The 16,929-nt window shown below is 37.9% G+C and overlaps 1 long non-coding RNA gene across 1 annotated transcript in view; it reads right to left on the reverse strand.

Moving 5' to 3' along the window:
• Window positions 1–2,520: 2,520 nt before the first annotated feature.
• The window catches only part of LOC123648114, a 142,016-nt gene continuing 127,607 nt past the window's right edge, over window positions 2,521–16,929 (reverse strand). The window contains exon 3 of the long non-coding RNA XR_006738493.1: window positions 2,521–2,574. This is a non-coding gene — a long non-coding RNA (uncharacterized LOC123648114). The remainder of the gene's footprint in view (window positions 2,575–16,929) is intronic.

Raw genomic sequence — 16,929 nt, forward strand, 5'->3', positions numbered from 1 at the left:
TGCCTAAATTTTAATTTTTTCTTCAGCAAAAGCAAAATTTCAGAACAAATAACAACATTCCCTTAAGGTTTAATTAATCATTTTCATGGACTTTAATTATCATTGACATCCTGAGGAAGGATAGGAGAGAATGTGTTTACAGTCGTACATGTTTTCTTTTACTGTCCACAGAACACTGAAACCACAACAGAAGACCAAGAGCACCTTCCTGCCTGTTAGGAAGGACACACTTGCAATACAGTTGTCCATGTCAAAAATACTGGCATCTCTGAAATAGCCCTCGCGTCTTTAAAATCAATCAAGCAATCAGTGGGAATTCACTACGTGCCTTGAGCCACGCTCATCTCTGTAGATGCAAACACACAACGCTTTGTCCATGAAGGAAGTGAGGAGGAAATATGACACATACTAAAAACAAGAGAATAATGACAAGTCAAAGAGTCAAAGAGCTGTGTACCCAGAAAGCATTGTTTTGACCCAACTTACTTTTCTTGAATTAGACCCTGGATCAATGCCAGCAGTCTGCTTTGAAGGATTTCTAAGAAACAACTCGAATGAAATTAACTACATTATTTATCGTAAAGTTGTTGAAAACATCATTTGCCTTATATAAATAAATAATCTTAAAATCATAGAAATAACAAACAAGGAGATATGAGATACAGATAAAAATGCTAATGGGGTTAGAGAAAGGTGAGGATATCCAAGGGTATCTTGGAAGAGGTAAGACTTGAGCTGTACCTTGAATAAAATAGGTAAGTTATGAACATAAAAAGGGCACTAGAAGAGTCAAAACTGAAAACATTGTCATTTGTACATTAATTCAACATTAACCCATGCCACACTATGTACCAGGCACTGAAAATACCACAGCAGAAAATGGCCAATGTTTCTGTACTCAGGGAGCTTACAATCTAGTGAAGACATACATATAAGCTCACATAGCTAGCAAGTTAAGTCCATGAAATATTTAACTCTGGGCATTGCTTTCTTTCCTGTACTTCCTGATTATAATATCAAGCAGACCCAGGGTATTGATACCTCCTAAACGAAAACCAGGATTGTTAAGACAGGAAGAGAAGGAAATAAACAGTAAAGATTCATTTTTGTTTTTCTTTTTGATTCCTTCCAAGCCAGGAAAATCAAAAGAGAAGACCTAAGGGGAGGGAAGTATAGGGGCTTCTTTTTCTCCCTCCCTCTCTCTTTCTTTCTCTCTCTCCCTTTCCCACCTCTCTCTCTCACACACACATACATACACATACATATGGTGCACACACACCCCACAGAAAGACAATAGAGTGTAGACTGTAGAGGTTTACCTTTGCTGAAGGGAGAAAGAGAGGTGGTGAGCTGGTGCTTTGCAGGAGGCCAGCCAGGGACTCAAGGGAGTCAAGCAGAGAGGAGGCTGTCAGAGCGGGAATGCCAGAGACTGGCATTCTCATGTGATTTTACAGTTATGTATGTTTGAGAAACACTGTTTCATCAAGTGTGGTCAGAGCCAGGGACCACCTGGTACTGCTCTAACACCTACAGACCTCTAGACTTTGGGCTTCAATGGCCATTGGCCCTGCAAAGGAAGTAGCTATTTTCATCATGAGGACAAAAGGGCATTCCACTGGCAGCTTCTTGCCCACAGACCATCATGAACCATACAACTGAAGGATGCCTGTATCTCACTTAGGAAGTAGTTGAGACTCTTTGAACTGCTCAGGACACTTTAACCTCCTGGCATGCTGGAAAGAGGGTGTGAGTTCTTGAATCCTGGAAGAGGGATGATGGTATGGAAAATGAAGATCCCATCACTAGTTCTTGGGTTGCCTGAATGGTGGAAAAAAACATTCTTCTTACAAACATTGCACTTTAACACTCAGGTGTATATGCATATACATATGGCTGGAGAAAGGACTGTTAGATTCAGATTCAAATAAAATTTCACAATGGAAAATTCCACAAAGTGACCTTGTAATGCCTGGAAATGTATATGGGATAAAGAACAGTTAATCTCAATATTCCTCAAACTTTATCATAAGAATGACCTGGGTCAATTGTTAAAAATGCTAGTTCCTAGGCACCTCTCCTGCAGTATCTGGTTTGGTAGCTTTGCCCTAGCCCTGGGAATCTGTTTTTAACCTGAGTCTCATGTGCTTTTTCACAGTTATGTATGTTTGAGATACACTGTTTCATCAAGCGTGGCTGAAATGTTGCACAACCTCTCCTCTGGCACCCTCACAGACCTAACCAGCTATCTTGGTGCTGGCCGAGGAGCCTGCAGTCTCTGGATTCTTTGCAACAGAATTGCAGGCAGTCCCCACCAATCTCTCAGAGTTGCCATATGGGAGAGGACACAGACAATGTATTAGCCCAGTGCAAATTTATGGGTTATAGACTCACGATGGGAAATTCACATTTTTGAACTGCTCACAGGAGGTATTGAGTGTGTCATCCCAAAAGCCATACCTTGTGCCGTGGTGAAGGATGCACTTTTCTGCAGTTGGTGATTCCAACTGTCACAGTCAAGTGGCACTCTGGAAACTACTTTCAGGCACTGACCCTGCACGTTGCCTCATGAAAAGGCTGAAATTAGTAGAGTCTAAGTTAGGATTTGTTTCAGGCTACAGAGGAAGTTTCACAACATACTTAGCTACAAGGCAATAGAGAGCATTTTGATAGAACCAGCAGTTCCAGCTGACTCCCGAGTGGAACCAAACTGTTTGGAAAAGGGGCTTATTAATTAGCCATTCTTCTTGCTAATGCAAATAATTAGCTAATGCTCTGCTGAATTTATGCTGTCATGTTTTCTACTGTTCTTTCCAATGAGAGTTTTCATATAAGCAGGTGCTGCTTTGCTTTTCTAATCAGTCTAACAAATCCGTTGTGGCTCCACTTTGAAGTCAGATAGACTTACATTCCAATCCCATTCAACCACTTTGCATTTATCTGTGTGACCTTGGGCAAATGTCTTAACTTATTGCTTTCTATTTTCCTTTCTGCGAAGTGGGGATAAAGACAGTACCTAACTCATGGGTCATGTGTCAGGACTTAACTAGATAATGAACATAAAGCACCTTGACTGGTGGCTGGCAGGTCATGTCTCAACACGTGAAAATTTCTGTTACTACTCCTAGTCAAAAAATTATCCTTGCTGTCAAAATCTGGCCATCTGATCATATATGTGTATGTTTGTGCATGGCTTTCTTATTCAGGCTGTTTGTGTTATGTTGCAATGCCTATCTAAAGTGTGGACTATAGACTATTTCCTAGTTCATTCAATCTAAACACCCTCATATTATTTTCTTTCTACTGATTCACTATGTAAAGGCTTTTTCATAGGGGTTTCCCGTGATTTAGGAGATTTCTTTGGGACATCTGTTAGTGTGCAAAATGTTTTTACCTCCCCCCAAAATTTAGTAGCTACAATGTTAGTTTTCTTCATATATCCAGAAAGCCAAATTGCCACATGCTGAATTGCTTCTTTGGCAAAGCATTTCTTGAACTCAAGATTGAATCATGTCCCTCTAATAAATGCTCCAATAACTTTTTTCAAAGCACTTCACAGTTTGTAATGTTCTCTTCTTTTGTGTGATTATTGGCTTAAGAGCCATGTTTTCTTCTTCAACTCCATTTTAAACCTAACTGTAATGTACAATGGATCTACGTTGCTCACTACTTTGTTTCCAGCTTCAAGTGTAGTGCTCATGACAGAGCAGGTATTTGAGGACTATTTGTTAAGTGCAAGCGACACTGCTAGTGCTCTCAGCAGATCCTCTAGGGTCCTTTCAGTGTTGCTGTGTGTCCCTCCCCTTCTCTATCATCATCTGCTGCCTGCATTCCCTTGCAAGTTTCTCTTGCGTATCTTCAAGAAATCATTTGCACACAGATCCTTGACTCAGCGTCTGCTTATGGAGATTGCAACCTAAAACATTAAGTAAATTGAAAAAACTATTTCTAACATGTAGGAAATCTCTACTCAATTACTGTGTCCTCCAAGGTTTATAAAGAATAAGGGTATAGAGGTAAAGTTTATGCTGTGTATGATCCAACAGACACCAGATATCATGCAGAGATTCAACAATAGAATAGGGATACCAGAAGAGTTCTTTCTACAGGTAACAAATGACTATGAACAATGAGGGCAGAAGAAAATGGGAAGATGACAGGAGTTTTTTGAGGTAGAAAAGTGAATCTCTATCAAAAGCATCTTCAATTTGCTGACACACAGTACACTTGAGAGCACTGATTCCTTGGTAAATGCAGATTAAAAAGTCTTGGCCTTTAGCCAAGTAATGAAAAAAAATGCATATTTTTCTTAGGTGTGCCTAAGCCATTTTTAAAAATCCTTTGAAAAGCTAAGCAATAAAAACATGGGAGGAAATGGCCAAAGAAATTTCAGCTTTGTAACTGTGAAGGCTGCGTGTAAAGGAGAACAGGGATATTTGCAAGCTGTCAGAAAAGACTAGGGTGTGCATGAGTGTGATTATAAGTGTGAATGTTTGCAGAAGATTACGTCCATGTTAAAGTCGTTTATTTTTGACAGCAAAAGAAAAACATAGAATCTCTTTAATGTGAAGACATTTTGAATAAAGCCATGGAAGATTTCAGAGGGATTATGCATTAACTAAATCAGAATAGTGCTTAGTCCCATTACCAGGACAAGAATAAGAAATAAGATCCCTATATATCCATTTATAAATGGATACATACATAAAAACATTCATTTAAATGAAAATGCCAAATGTAACTCTCTGCTTTAGGCATAGATAAAATTATACACCATAATCTTTGCATTAGAAAACAAATTTCCCTGGCTTAAAACACATCTTTCTATATCCTAAAGAATTTGGCACCACTCCAAATTTTAGCTAACCTGTAAAATATTCTATGGGAATGTTGCTTTCTGAATTCGATTCTATTCTTTCTATTCTGCTCCATTGTTCTATTTGTTTATCTTTATGTCTATGCCATCCTGTCTCCATTAATGAAATTTTATAATAAATCTTAAAATAAGATAATCTTACCCTCCAACTTTGTTCTTCTTTTTCAGAATCACTTTGGCTATTGTAGGTCATTTATATTTCCCTATGAATTTTAGAACCAACTTGTCCATTTCTATTAAAAAAAAGGCTACAAATATTTGAATCTTACTTTTATGTACAATCCTTATAATTGGGGTATTTAGAGCATTTTCATTTGATATGATTATTGAGGTGGTTTAGTATAATTCTATCCTCATGTCATTTATTTTATATTTAACTCATTCATTCTTTGTTCTCCTTTTCTTCTTTTTTCCTCTCTCTTTTGGATTGATTGATCATTTTCATTATTTATCTCCTTTGTTGGCTTACTGGTGGTAACTCATTGATTTGTTATTTTAGCGGTTACTTTAAGGTTTATGGCATACATTGTTAATTTATCACACTCTGCCTCCAAGTGATATTATGCCATTTTATGGACATTTAAAGAAGCTTACAACAGTATACTTGATTTTTTCTTATCCAGCCTTAATACTATTGGTGTGTTTTGACAATATGTTCATATCAATTAGAAACTCCATAGTACATTATTATTTTTGTTTAAATCACCAATTGTCTATTAAAGTTATTTAAATTACAAGACAATCTTGTATATTTGCTCATATTAATCCCATTTTGGTGCTTGTCATGCCTTCATATTTCCAAGTGATACCATTTTTCTTCTGCTTGAAAGCCTTCCTTTCACATTTATTGTAGTGCATTTCTTTGGCTTGTGAAGTCTTTCCCCTCTTGTATATTTGAAAAAGTCTTTAATTTGCCTTGTGTTTGGAAGATATTTTCCCAGAGCACAGAATTCTTGGTTGACATTTTCTTTTTTCTTTTGGATGCTGGGCACTGTCTTTTTGCATTGTTTCTAATAAAAATTCTGCTGTGTTCTTTGTCTTTGTTTTTCTGTACAGAGCATGTCTATTTTGGCTGCCTGTAAGATTTTCTCCTTCTGTTTATGAGCAATTTTATTATGATAAATGTTCTTTTTTCTTTTTCTCTATTTGTGTGCTGGTTCTTGTGTGCCTTCTTGCATTTGTAGATTTCATCAAATTCACGAAAAAATTCCACCATTATTTGCTCAAATATTTTTCTGTCACCTCATCTCTTTCAGGGATGCCAGTTACACATGCACTAGGCTACTTGAAGTTGTCTCACAGCTCACTGACACTCTTTTCACTTATTTGGATTATTTTATTTCTGTCTGTTTAATTGAATATCTGTTACTATGTCTTCAAGTTTACTATTCTTTTCTTCTACCATGTCAAATTTTATATTTATCCCATCTGTTTTTGTATCAAATATTGAAGTTTTCATATTTAAAATTTTGATTTGGGCCAGGCACGGTGGCTCACACCTGTAATCCTAGCACACTGGGAGGCCAAGGCGGGAGGATTATTTGAGCTCAGGAATTTGAGACCAGCCTGAGCAAGAGCAAGACCCCATCTCTACTAAAAATAGAAAAATTAGCTGGGTATTGTGGTGTGTGACTGTAGTCCTAGCTACTCGGGAGGCTGAGGCAGAAGGATTGCTTGAGCCCAGGAGTTTGAGGTTGCTGTGAGCTAGGCTGATGCCACAACACTTTACTCAGGGCAACAGAGTTTGAGACTGTCTCAAAAAAAGAATTTTTTTTATTTGGTTCTTTTTTATATCTTTCATGTCTAAATTTAACATTTTGAACATACGTAATAGTTATAACAACTGTGTGAAAGTCCTTGCCTGCTAATTCTAACATCTGTGTGAGTTATGGGTCAGTTTTAATTAGCTGATTTTTCTTCTCATTATGGGTCATATTTTCCTTACTTTTTCCATACCTGGTAATTTTTTATTGGATGCCAGAGATTGTGAATTTTATCTTCCTAGGTGTTGGATATTTTTGTATTTTTATAAATATTCTTGTGTTTTGTGCTGGGACATTGTTATTTGGAAACCATTTGATCCTTTTGGGTCTTTCTTGTAAGATTTGTTATGCAATACCAGAGCCCTGTTTAGTTTAGGATTAATTATTTCCTACTACTGAGGTAAGACTGCTCTTAGTACTCTAGCCAATTGCATGTGCCTTACAAAGTTTTACACTCTAGCTGACGGGAACAGGCACTTCCTTGACCCTGTGTGAACAATGGGTACTGTTCTTTCTAATCTTTTTGGTGATTCTCCCCCCAGCCTCAATCCCTTTCTCCCCATGTATGTGCTGATTGATACTCTGCTGAACTGAAGAGGCAACACTCTGCAGTCCTCTAGAGTTCTCTTTCTTTTTTTTCTATTACAAAGTGTTAAGCGGGGTACAAATGTTTTTGGTTACATGGATGGCTTTTGCTATGTTTGAGTCACAGCTCTAAGTGTGCCCATCACCCAAATAGTGTTCCTTGTACCCATTAGGTGGGTTTTCAACCTTCTCCTCCTCACCCCTCACCCCTGCTTGTTTTCCACTGAGTTTTACTTCCCTCTGTGCACATGTGTGCTCACCAGTTAGTTCCAATTTAATAGCAAGTACATGTGGTGTTTGTTTTTCCATTCTTTAGAAACTTCACTTAGGATAATGGTCGCCAGTCTCATCCAAATTGTTGCAAAAGGCATTACCTTCATCCCTTTTATGGTGGAGTAGTAATCCATGATACCATGGATTTTGTAAATCCATTCATGAATTGGTGGGCACTGCGTTGATTCCACATCTTTGCAATTGTGAATTGTGCTGCAATAAACATTCAAATGCAGGTGTATTTTAATAAAATGACTTCTTTTCATTTGGGTAGATATCCAATAATGGGATTGCTGCATCAAATGATTGGTCTACTTTTATGTCTTTAAGGAATCTCCATACTGTTTTCCACAGAGATTGTACTAATTTGCAGTGCCACCAACAGTGTATAAGCGTTCTTTTCTTTCTGCATCCATGCCAGCATCTGTTGTTTTTGGACTTTTTAATAAAAGCCATTCTAACAGAGGTAAGGTGATACCTCATTGTGGTTTTAGTTTGCATTTCCCTGATGATTAGTAACGTTGAGCATTTTTTCATATGTTTATTAGCCATTTATTTATCTACCTTCTTTTGAAAAGCTTCTGTTCATGTCTTTTGCCCACTTTTTAATGGAATTGTTTGTTTTTTTCTTGCTAATTTGTTTGGGGTCTTTTCTGGTTCTATACAAAGCATAGAATTATTGTTTCTGGATCTGCAAAAAAAAAATGATGTTGTTACTTTAATGGGGATTGCATTGAATCTGTTAATCACTTTGTGTAGTATACACATTTTGACAATGTTGATTCTGCTAATCCATAAGCGTGGTATGTGTTTCCATTTGTTTACATCTTATGCGATTTCCTTCCTCGGTGTTTCATAATTCTCCCTGTAGGTCTAGAGGGTTTTCACCTCCTTGGTTAAATATGTTCCTAGGTATTTTATTTTCTTTGTTGCTATTATGAAAGGTATTCAGTCTTTGATTTCATTCTCAGCTTGACTGTTGTTGGTGTATAGGAATGCTACTGATTTGTATACATTGATTTTATAGTCTGAGACTTCAATGGATTTAATTATCAATTCCAGGAGTCTCTTGGCAGAGTTGGGGTTTTCTGGATACAAGATCATATCATCAGCAAAGAGTGATAGTTTGACCTCTTCTTGCCCCATATGGATACTCTTTATTTCCTTCTCTTGCCTGATTGCTAGATACAAAATCTTGGAGTTTTCTAGATACAAGATCATATTGTCAGCAAAGAGTGATAGTTTGACCTCTTCTTTCCCCATAGGTATACTCTTTATTTCTTTTTCTTTTTTTCTTTCTTTTTTTTTTTTTTGAAACAGAGTCTCGCTCTGTTGCCTGGGCTAGAGTGAGTGCCGTGGCATCAGCCTAGCTCACAGCAACCTCAGACTCCTGGGCTCAAGCAATCCTACTGCCTCAGCCTCCCTAGTAGCTGGGACTATAGGCATGCGCCACCATGCCCGGCTAATTTTTTGTATATATATATTTTAGTTGGCCAGATAATTTATTTCTATTTTTAGTAGAGACGGGGTCTCACTCTTGCTCAGGCTGGTCTTGAACTCCTGACCTCGAGTGATCCACCCGCCTCGGCCTCCCAGAGTGCTAGGATTACAGGCGTGAGCCACTGCGCCCGGCCTATACTCTTTATTTCCTTCTCTTGCCTGATAGCTCTGGCTACGACTTCCAGTACTACGTTGAACTGAAGTGGTGACAGTGCCCAATGTGTTTTGGTTCCATTTCTAAGCAGGAATGCTTTCAAATTGAAGGCATCACTCTACCAGACTTCAAGCTATATTACAAGTCTATTGTAACCAAAACAATATGGTCCTGACACAAAAACAGAGACCTAGAGAACCGGATCAGAACAGATAACCCAGCTATAAAACCACCATCATATTGGCATCTGATCTTTGACAAAGCAAATGAAAACATACTACACTGGGGTAAAGAATCCCTAATTCAACAAATGGTGCTGGGAAAATTGGATGGCCACATGTAGAAGACTGAAACAGGATCCGCACCTCTCACCACTCACAAAAATTAATTCATGGTGGATAACAGACTTAAACCTAAGGCACGAAACTATAAGAATTCTAGAAGAGGTAGGAAAAATTCTTATAGATATCAGCCTAGGGAAGGAATTTATCAAGAAGACCCTAAAGGCAATCACAGCAACAGCAAAAATAAATACTGGGGCTATGAGTCAATTAAAAAGCTTTTTCACAGCCAAGGAGATAATCAACAGAGTGAATAGACAACCTATAGAATGGGAGAAAATATTTGCCTGCTATATATCTGATAAAGGGCTAAAAACCAGAATCTATGAAGAACACAAATGAATCAGCAAGAAAACATCAAACAACCCCATTAAAAAATGGGCAAACAACATGAACAAAAGGTTTTCAAAAGAAGATAAACTAATGGCAAATAAACATATGAAAAAAGGCTCAATGTATCTAATCATCAGGGAAACGCAAATCAAAGTTACAATGAGATATCACCTAACTCCAGTGAGAATGGCTTTTATCAAAAAGTCCCAAAATAATCGCAAAGATGTGGAAACAACCCAAGTGCCCATCGATACATGAGCAGATTAATGAACTGTGGTATATGTATACCATACAGTACTACTCAGCCATTAAAAAAAATGGTGAACTAATACCTTTGTAACAAAGGTATTAGTTCCATTGAATGGAACTGGAGATCATCCTTTTGAGTGAAGTATTACAAGAATAGAAATATAAAATCCACATGAACTACGAAATTGGAACTAACAGATCAATGCTCATGTACACATATAGTAGTAAAATTAAATAGAAATCAAGCAGGTGGGAGGGGGGATATGGGGATGGGTAAATTCACACGTAATGAGTACAAGAGCACTATCTGGGTGATGGACACACTTATAATATTGACTCAATCTGTACAAAAACAATTAATGTAACCAAAATGTTTGTACCCCTGTAATATTCTGAAATAAAAAATAAAACAAAATATTACATGTAAAAAAATTAAAAACTGATGTTTCATATATTTTGTTCATTTTTTTTATTCATGTCAGGCAATAGAGAAAATCCAGTCCCTGAACCTCTATTTTGACCAGAAGTGAAAGTCTTAGCATGGTATTTAATTCAGGTTCACCTCCATTTTCCAGATATGAAAACTAAAGCTTACTTAGAGAAGTTAGGTAAATTAACCAACATTATACACCTACTCAGGGCTGTAGCCAAAATTTGGAATCAGGTTGTCTGACAGAGTCTTTGTGTTTTTCAGTACTTTACTTTACCCTAATTCTTGGGTATTTCAAACCCAGGCATGATAGAAAGATCATAATGGCATCATAATGGCAACTAAACTGCAACATATTATTAATAAGAGAACCTCATTCTCTAACCGTGCCAGTTAACAGAGCATTTACTGTAGGTCTTTGGGTGATTTTTCAATACTGAGACCCCCTGCAGGAGTTCATGACTTTAACTAATTTTCATATGTATTACTCCACAATGCTATGACATCCTTTTCTAACTGACCTTTCAAAAATGAATAGTCCACTGTATGTGTATAAAAAGCATTGTTCCATCAAATTATTTCACACTTCTCTTTCCTTCCCAGTGCACAATGGGAGTGAATATGACCAGAGGAAATTTGCCATCTGCAACATAACACATAGCTCCTTTTTCTACAGTGACTGGGAGACTACACTGCTTTTTCTCTAGATTTTAGAGAAACTATGCTTCCATACAGACATACAGAATCATGTGCACAAACATACTGGTTGCAAAATAATCTTGATCCTTTACCCTCTGTCAGCAAATGCAAAGCTGAAGGTTCACCAGATAGTCTCACTTCTTTCTAACCCTATGGTTTCATTGTTTTACTGAAATCTATAAAAATGTATATTTTTTCCTGAAAATACAGGCATTGTGTTTAACCCATGTTTATTCAAAAGTTTGAATTCTTTAGGAGCCTTTCTGGTATAAGCTCTCTATTACATGACTGTACTAAGATGAAGTGATGAATGAGCCAGGGGCCTTTCTCCTTCTAGTTATTTCATTTGTTAGGCTTTGGGGTCTGTGAAAAATGAGCAAGATTTTGGAGAAGTTCCACTAGAGAACAGAGGAGGGTGGAGCTTCACACAACTAACAGAGTTATGAACTACCAGCATATTATGAGGTTCCCATAGATGTGACCTCTTTTAGAATGCAGCATTGAAGGCAATCCTCATTAATATGAAAAATAATGAATGTATACTGCACAGTACTCAGAGGAAGAATTGAAAGCTGGATCGGAAAATAACTGAATTAAGTTCTTTTCTTGCTATGTGACTTTTCAAACATCTTAATTTCTAGTTGCAAAAGGTTTGGGGGCTTGTTGTTTGGGGGATCTGCCTATAAAGGTGTTCTATCTCCTTGACAGGCTCTTCTTGGTTTGGTTTGATTATGTGCTCTTTTATTTTGTAGGTTATCATCATTTTCAAAGATACTGAGCTGAACTTTGACACGTTGATCAGAAAAATTCATTTACATAATTTCTGAAAAGAGAAATGCACGTACCTGCTAGATTTCAGGTACAGATAAGATAAATAACTTAGTTTGGAATTCACTGGAGGAGAACCAATGCCTCCCATCATCACTAAGAGTCATTTTTTAGACTGTGAGCTGCTGCATTTGACTTGGGATAGTTCTGTGTGCTGAATTAATTCCAGAGACTTGAATATGCAGGTCAGCAAACACACAGAAATTCTTTTGGTTCTAAAAATAATCATAGTGCCTTTTCTTTGCATATGATGTCCTAATTTTGAAAACATATGACCACATTCTTAAAGGAGTTTACAATCCAGCTTGAGAAAACAAAAATATATAGAACAATTAAGTGCTGAACTAGAGGTCAGATGATTATATAGGCAATAAGAAAATAGAAGGAGAAATCTGTATAGAGTAGTTGAGGGGAGCTTTATGTAGAGGATAATTTCTCAGTAGAGAGAAGTGAAGATAAAAGTTCTCACAAATGATGAAAACCAGCAGGGCAAAGGCAAGAAGTTGGAAATAAGAGTAGAATACATGAAAAGAAGTGACTATGAAGAGATCCTCTTGGGGGGCTGGGAAATAAGTTGCTATCAGTTGATGGATGGCGGAGAAAGACACACAGAACTGATGTCTAATAAGAAAGGTAACAAAGCCACTGTAGGGTTTTAAGCGGATAATAACCATAAGTATGGTTTTACCAAGATTAGCCTGGCAGTAATATGCAAGGGAAATGAGGGGATAGATGAAATGAGAGACTAGGTTGAGACAAGTAGTTCAAGTCAGGAGAACTGTATCAGAGGCTTTGGGAAAGGACCAGTTAATACTCTGAAGGAAGAAACGAGGAGACTTGAATGTTCCACCTCTCAGTGTTCTCCACAATCCCAGTGGTGGGTTTCAGGAACGGGAGCAGATAGTGGAGGACACAGGTGTGTATCTGCCCATATGTCTTGTGTAGACATTTTGCTATTCAACCTCTTTGGATGTCATCTATGTGATTAACCAATCTTTCTCCAAGAAGGGATTTAAATGCATGAGCGCTAGGTCATTGATACTGTCTCCATAGAATGAAAATTTCAAATGGTACAATTGGAACAATCATGAAAAAACAATCATGACAAAATACAGGAAAAAGGATTGTTCAGGAAAGAAAGGGAAGCAACAGGGAGCCAAAGAAGAAAAATAAAGGAGAATAGTAACGAAGAAAGAGGACAAGAAGCAGACTGTCCAACTTCTCAGGGTTTGAGTTGCCTCAGTGAAGCACCAGTCCCTAAGGGCACTTCTGTCTGCCAGAGGAAGAGTAGAATTATAGAGCTTATAGACCTTGCCTTTTTTTTTGAATTCTTGAGAAAACTGATGTCCAAAGAGAATAAATGTCTTTCTCAAGATTAGATGACTGGTGAGTACTGGAGACAGGATGAGAACACATGGCTGTATATTTTACGTATATCCAGAAGGATATATGAAACTAATAATAGTATTTGCCATAGGGAGATTAACTATGTGAATAAGAATGAGAGGAAAGCTTTTTTACTTTTTGATTTTTGAACCATGTGAATGGTTTGCTTATTCAAAAAAAAAAAAAAAAAACCCACAAAAATAAGAAACCAAAATCCCAAAATAGAGTACTTATGTCATTTATATAGAAAAACAAAACAAAGATAGACCCTAATATGTATAATATATGATAAGAAAAGCATGAAAAGTCAGTAAGAGAATTCTGATTTCCAGTCTGGCGTGTAAGAAACTTGGAAGTCATCACCGTATTCTAATATGTGAAAAGATGAACAAACCAAAAAATCAGTAACTCTTCTTAGGTCTTTCAGAAAAGTGAGGTCACAGAGCAAACCATTGTCCCTCAGATTGAAGAGACAGACTGGCAGATATAGAAAATCACAACTTACCAGAGCAGAAAGCTCACTAGGAAACAGTACTGAGTAGGAAAACCTAAACTGTAATTGATGACTTACTGGAAACTCAGTAAGGACAAGCACGAGAGTTAAAAACTCAAGAGGGCCCAGTCATTGGGGGATCCCTAAACCTTCGTGAGTTTTACCACCAGGAGCTCTACCAGGTTCTTGCAGTGAATATCAGAGTGAAATCCCCTTGTGCTTCTGGCAGAGGGAGGGGGAACATGGCCATTTTGAAGCATCCCAGAGCATTCTGTTCTTAACAAGGCCTAACCTACTGGAGCCTTATCAGAGCCTAACCAATCTGGGAAAAAGAAAATACGCAACTCCAGCCTTCTTTGGCCACCCTGTCCCACCTAAGAGGTGGATGAGTGGACTGAGACATACTTGTAGGTTCACTAAAAGACTAACACTTCATCATAGGACGATAGAATGCTTCCCCTCCCTTCACAGCTTACAGACACATCACTAAAAGCCTCTTTACAGCAGTTTCTTTGGCCCAGTACATTATGTCATGCTTTCAAAAAGTAATTACAAGGCATATTAAAAGCAAAAAAACACAGGTTAAAGGGACAGAGCAAACATCAGACCCAGATGCAGATACGGCAGGGATATTGGAATTATCTGACTCGTAATTTAAAACAACTGTAATTAATATGCTAAGAGATCCAATGGAAAAGGCAGACAAATGCAAAAACAAATGGGTAAGGTAAGCAGAGAAATGAAAGTTCTAAAAAGAATCAAAAAGAAATGCTAGCAATCAAAAACACTGTAATAGAAATGACTTTGATGAACTCGTTAGCAGACTGAACACAGCTAAGAATCTCTGAGTTTGAGAATATGTCAACAGAAACTTCCAAAATGCAAAGCCAAAGAGAAAATAGACTAAAAAAAAAAAATGTAACAAAATAGCAAAGAACTGTAGGACAACTGCAAAATGTGTAATAAACCTGCAATGGGAATATCAATAGGACAAGAAAGAGACAAAAGAACAGAAAAAATATTTGACTAATGATGATTAAGAATTTCTTCCAAACCAATGTCAGACATCAAACCACAGATCCAGGAAGCCCTGAGAACACCAAGCAAGATAAATACCAACAAACGAACAAATAAAAACTACACATAGTCATTTCATATTAAAATTGCAGAAAATCAAAGATAAAGAAAAAAATCTTGAAAGAAGCCAAAGGGGTTAAAAAAACTTAACTACACAGGAGCAAAGATAAGAATTACATCTGACATCTCAGAAACGATGCAAAGCAAGCAGCAAGTGGAGTGAAATATTTAAAGTGTAGAAGAAAAAAATCCCACCTACCTAGAATTCTATGCCCTGAGAAATTATCCTCAAAAGTGAAAGAGAAATAAAGGTGAAATAAAAACTTTCTTGGCCAAACAAAAATTGAGGGAGTTTGTTGCCAGTAGGCCCTCCCTGCAATAAATGTTAACAGAAATTCTTCAGTGACAAATATAATGACATAGGTGAGAAACTTGGACCTACATAAAGAAAGAGCATTAGTGAAAGAATAGGTGAAGCCTAGTAAACATCCAGCCTGCCACACCACAGCCAGCAGTGCCCTCAAATGGGACAACCATGTACAGGGCCACACAGTGTCTGAGCGACATGGTAGCAGCTTCCTGCAGCAGGGACTGCAGCTCTCTGCAAAGGCTTCTCTTCTGGGTCCATGGGCACTAACCTAGTAAACAAACCCAGCACACCCAGGAAACCTTCCCCACCTGGAAGGAGGAGCAACCCATTGACACCCGTTTGACTAAAGGACTCAAGCAAGGGAAATGAAATGTCAAGTTAAGGCAATATCCAACAGATTATGGCCACCGAGTCTGGTTGGTTTGTTCAGAGCTGTGTAGGAGAAAATACACACACACAGAATCTCTTTGATGTAATAGCTTATGGCACGTTGTGATAGAAAGGCCCCCTACACAGAACCAGGGCATGAGATACATCTGTCCTAAGCAGAGCCAGGCTGTGTTGATTTCCCTGTTTACCATTCTGTCCTTTTTTGATCCCTCACTCCCTTTTTAAAGTGTGCAGTGGATAGCATTGCAGTGTCTCCCTATTTTTAGCCAAAGCCTTAAATCAGCCATGTACACCTTGGTGAGAATATTCATTCACAACGAAAACTGCCTGAGTGCCTCTCCAAAGTGTGTTCATGCATTACGCTGACATCGACGCATGGAACAGCAGCATGCTCTGTTTCCAGTTTGCAGGCAGGAAACCTGGGGAGGGGCAGATGTCTTTCCATGGGCTCCTGAAATCACAGCACGTCCTGGGCCTGATGACCATGCTTAGGTGTCTATAAGGCAATGACCTGTCCTTATTTGTAACAAATCTCCCTGAAGAAGTTCTATGTTTCTGAAAAAAAGAACAGTCTTGTGACCCTCCAGCACTGTTTGTTCTTTGTGGGACTGAATCACCCACCACAGAGTTTCCATGACAAACAGGTCAGAGACCTGACTCTGGGTTTAGACTGGGAGAACAGCAGCAACCTGGAGTACCTTGCTTCTGTGTAGGAAGAGTTGCAAGGTGAAAGTCAGCAGTCTCAAGACTGTTTCTCTGTTAGCTCAGGGCTAAGGGAAACATGAATTCCACAGTGACCCTCACAGCTGTTTACAGCCACGGAAGCAGCCCTAAGAAGAAGTGTGCTGGAGTTTAGTTGTTGGTAGTGGTAGTGTCTTGTTTGTATTGTTAATAAAACATCTTCTCTAAAAGCAAAAAATAATAAATAGTAAGGAAAGGGATGAAATACAAAAAAGGTGGAGTTAGTGATGGCAAGTATAATAATAATAATTTGACGCTGATGATCATAATGATAGCTAACCCCATTTAGCATTCAGAATATATCAGACACTGTTCCCCGTGCATTGCATGTTCTATAATAACTCAGAACACTACCCTTAACTTATGAAATAAGTAGTTATCTTTAATTTACAAATGAGGAAATTGAAATAAAGAGATTAAGTTCATAGTACATAGCTAGTAGAC

Source organism: Lemur catta, chromosome 12 (genome assembly GCF_020740605.2).
Source record: "Lemur catta isolate mLemCat1 chromosome 12, mLemCat1.pri, whole genome shotgun sequence".
NCBI classification, from domain to species: Eukaryota; Metazoa; Chordata; class Mammalia; order Primates; family Lemuridae; genus Lemur; species Lemur catta.